The sequence below is a fragment of the Oncorhynchus masou genome, unplaced genomic scaffold, assembly GCF_036934945.1.
Source record: "Oncorhynchus masou masou isolate Uvic2021 unplaced genomic scaffold, UVic_Omas_1.1 unplaced_scaffold_1755, whole genome shotgun sequence".
NCBI lineage: Eukaryota > Metazoa > Chordata > Actinopteri > Salmoniformes > Salmonidae > Oncorhynchus > Oncorhynchus masou.
In genome coordinates this window covers 13,489-17,500 of record NW_027007715.1, presented here as the reverse complement: position 1 = coordinate 17,500, position 4,012 = coordinate 13,489, and the positions used below count along the sequence as shown (strand labels likewise).

Here is a 4,012-nt window from a genome sequence, read left to right as displayed (position 1 = left end):
ATAGCCTAGCCTACTGCAGTGGCAATACACACAGTCTACTGCAGTAACAATACACCTAGTCTACTGCAGTAACAATACACCTAGTCTACTGCAGTGACAATACACATAGTCTACTGCAGTGACAATACACATAGCCTAGCCTACTGCAATACACATAGCCTACTGCAGTGACAATGTTAGAGTAAGTTAAGCGATAAACAATGGCTCAAGGTTCTCATCATAAGGTGGTATAATGAGCTTTATAACATACAGGTCTGTTTAGTTGTCTTCATGTATATTCATTAGCCCCAGCACAGAGGAGGTGTGTGACCTCACAACCTTTTTCGAGCTGGTTTCCGTTGAATCAAACACGACCGTAAGCCCTCGTTCTGAAAGTTTGGAGCCTCTACGTAAGGAGACAGCTATGTGTTTTATGTATCGTAAAAGCAGAGGAAATACTGTACGTGTGGATCCATCCAGTCACAGTCTGACAGAGATGGAGTCCAGACTAGTGGGGTGGTAGTCCCACCCCCCTCAAGCAAGGTGGTTGGGAGGGTCATTACATGGTGAAACATGGAGGGTGTGTGTGGGGGGGAGGGGTAACCTAATTGGTGAATCGTCCTACTTTCTTAATTTATAACATCATTTTAATCTGAAACAGGGCCTATGACATTTTCTACACATAGAACCGATTACATACATCCTCTCTACTGAGGGGGTGGTCAGACATCCTCTCTACTGAGGGGGTGGTCAGACATCCTCTCTACTGAGGGGGTGGTCAGACATCCTCTCTACTGAGGGGGTGGTCAGACATCCTCTCTACTGAGGGGTGGTCAGACATCCTCTCTACTGAGGGGTGGTCAGACATCCTCTCTACTGAGGGGTGGTCAGACATCCTCTCTACTGAGGGGGTGGTCAGACATCCTATCTGCTGAGGGGTGGTCAGACATCCTCTCTACTGAGGGGGTGGTCAGACATCCTCTCTACTGAGGGGGTGGTCAGACATCCTATCTGCTGAGGGGGTGGTCAGACATCCTATCTGCTGAGGGGGTGGTCAGACATCCTCTCTACTGAGGGGTGGTCAGACATCCTCTCTACTGAGGGGGTGGTCAGACATCCTCTCTGCTGAGGGGGTGGTCAGACATCCTCTCTACTGAGGGGGTGGTCAGACATCCTCTCTACTGAGGGGGTGGTCAGACATCCTCTCTGCTGAGGGGGTGGTCAGACATCCTCTCTACTGAGGGGGTGGTCAGACATCCTCTCTACTGAGGGGTGGTCAGACATCCTCTCTGCTGAGGGGGTGGTCAGACATCCTCTCTGCTGAGGGGGTGGTCAGACATCCTCTCTACTGAGGGGGTGGTCAGACATCCTCTCTACTGAGGGGGTGGTCAGACATCCTCTCTACTGAGGGGGTGGTCAGACATCCTCTCTGCTGAGGGGGTGGTCAGACATCCTCTCTACTGAGGGGGTGGTCAGACATCCTCTCTACTGAGGGGGTGGTCAGACATCCTCTCTACTGAGGGGGTGGTCAGACATCCTCTCTACTGAGGGGGTGGTCAGACATCCTCTCTACTGAGGGGGTGGTCAGACATCCTCTCTGCTGAGGGGGTGGTCAGACATCCTCTCTGCTGAGGGGGTGGTCAGACATCCTCTCTGCTGAGGGGGTGGTCAGACATCCTCTCTACTGAGGGGGTGGTCAGACATCCTCTCTGCTGAGGGGGTTGTCAGACATCCTCTCTACTGAGGGGGTGGTCAGACATCCTCTCTACTGAGGGGGTGGTCAGACATCCTCTCTGCTGAGGGGTGGTCAGACATCCTCTCTACTGAGGGGGTGGTCAGACATCCTCTCTACTGAGGGGGTGGTCAGACATCCTCTCTACTGAGGGGGTGGTCAGACATCCTCTCTGCTGAGGGGGTTGTCAGACATCCTCTCTACTGAGGGGGTGGTCAGACATCCTCTCTACTGAGGGGGTTGTCGTATGCCTTTCGTAGTAAACAATCACAAAGACAATTAAACAACACATTAATTGTATCTGTTGAACATTCAAATTCTGTTCACATTCAAATAATCTTTAGGCATTTAAAAAGAATCGTGTTTATCTGAAATAAACACTACAAATGATTAGGTTATCATCAGACCAATTAGGCAGCATACAGTGTGTGTGTATGCTGCCAGAACAATCGATAACGTTATAACGTTGATTGTTACAATGCTCACAGCACAAAGAAAGTCCACAAAGACCCAATCACAGACTTCATCTGAAAGATTTAATTAAATTATTGTCAACATCCTGAAGGTCACAAATCGTGTGTTGATATATATTTTAAAAAATATTTTCTGATTTGGAAAACTCTTGATTAGATTACATTTTTATAAATATTCTTCTACAAGCGACACTCTTTTCCGTTTTTTTTTTTTGTCGAGTTCAGCCGAGTGAAAAACACGAACTTGAACGCAACAGTTTCAAAAGGACCCAACCTACTTATATTACACATAGCGGAATGATTACCATCACAATGGCCCCAACACCACGACTGGAAAGTTCTGTGTGGTTTCATAAACATATTCAAATCGCCGACTTGTCTTAGATTGGGAGAGATACAAGTGGTTTTGACAGTGTTTTCTGCCTATCAGTCGATGATCGCTCAAATGGTTACCGTAACTAATTTAACATTTTTGTTTCGCCGAAGGCTACGACACAGATCGCTACATTGTTTCCACCCTGCCATTCCACTACTCAAACAAGCCGTAACAATGTAGCGAATTTATACCCGCTGGTCAAGCTGAAGTAGCTAGTTGAGTACCTGATGAAGCGCGGTCAGTCCGTCTATATTGGCGTGGTTGATGTCAGCGCCCTGTCGTAGGAGCACCGCTACCTCCTCTCTGTCCCCGGCCGAACAGGCTGCCATAAACACGGCTCCCTGAGCGAACCGAACCCGGGCCCTCCGCGTCCCGGTTCCCGTCGACCCGTCCCGCGTCCCCGGTCCCGTCTGATCGGTTTCCGAGCCTAGCCATCGCTGTAACTGATCCTGCCGTCGCTGTTTTGCAGCTTCGGATCGGGAACGATCAGTCGCCGCCATCTTCCTCGGTCTCTCCCGGGTAGATTCAGTACATGTTGCCGGCGGAGCCAAAGTAGAGCTGCATTAGGGATGTCCTTTCCGAGAGACTGCGCCCCTGGCGGTAACAACTCATACGAAAGTCGAACTTTGGAAGGACAGGACAGGGCATTCTCCCAAGAGTGTGTCAGGCCGGCCCATGCTGATTTGAGTAGGCTACTGTAAAAACAGCAGGCATGCTGATGACGCATTGCAGGACTCCCACGCAGGCAACAACGTCTTGGATATAAGCTGAAGGGCCCTCGGCAAACCATGCAGAAAAAAACAACTTTACTTATACACCAAAGTGTAACCTAAGTGCTGTAATTTGTCAACAGCCGGCCCTTGACGATCTCTATTTGGAAATGGTTCAATTGAGTGTCCATGGAAAGTTTACCTTTTGTTTCTATGACAAACATACAGTATATGATAACACACACTATCAATACATGGTATGGTATCATGATCAATACACACATAGACATATTATGATATTATCAGAAAAGTGCCAGATTACATTTAAACCAAGTATTTGTCCCTATACCGAAGCATACCTCTTGAGCTGTCTGTATTCTGGCTGGTGGTTATTTATTTATTTGTTTTAAAGAAACTAAATATCGCTGTTGTCTGATGAAAAGCTAGAAACTACATTTTCATTTATTTATTTATTGAAAACAATGTACTTTGAACATTTTATGAATCTAGGACCAAGAAAATGCATTCTAAATAGCTTCTGTAGTTTCATAATTGTGTGTTTAGCTCATGGGGAAAATATGGTAATTTTCATCACAAAGCGACAATACGCTTCTTCTGCGTCTCTGCTTAACATCTGGGTGAAAGTTTGGAATTAATATGAGCTTTATTCAGTACATTTAGTCATTGCTTGCTTTTCTAAAGTCTAGCAACTTTTCCAGCAGGCATGCCAGTCTAGTTAGAC

The 4,012-nt window shown here is 47.1% G+C and overlaps 1 pseudogene; it reads right to left on the bottom strand.

Annotated features, from left to right (window-relative positions):
* The window catches only part of LOC135532175 (protein phosphatase 1 regulatory subunit 12A-like), a 57,723-nt pseudogene extending 54,591 nt beyond the window's left edge, over positions 1-3,132 (bottom strand).
* Positions 3,133-4,012: the final 880 nt, after the last annotated feature.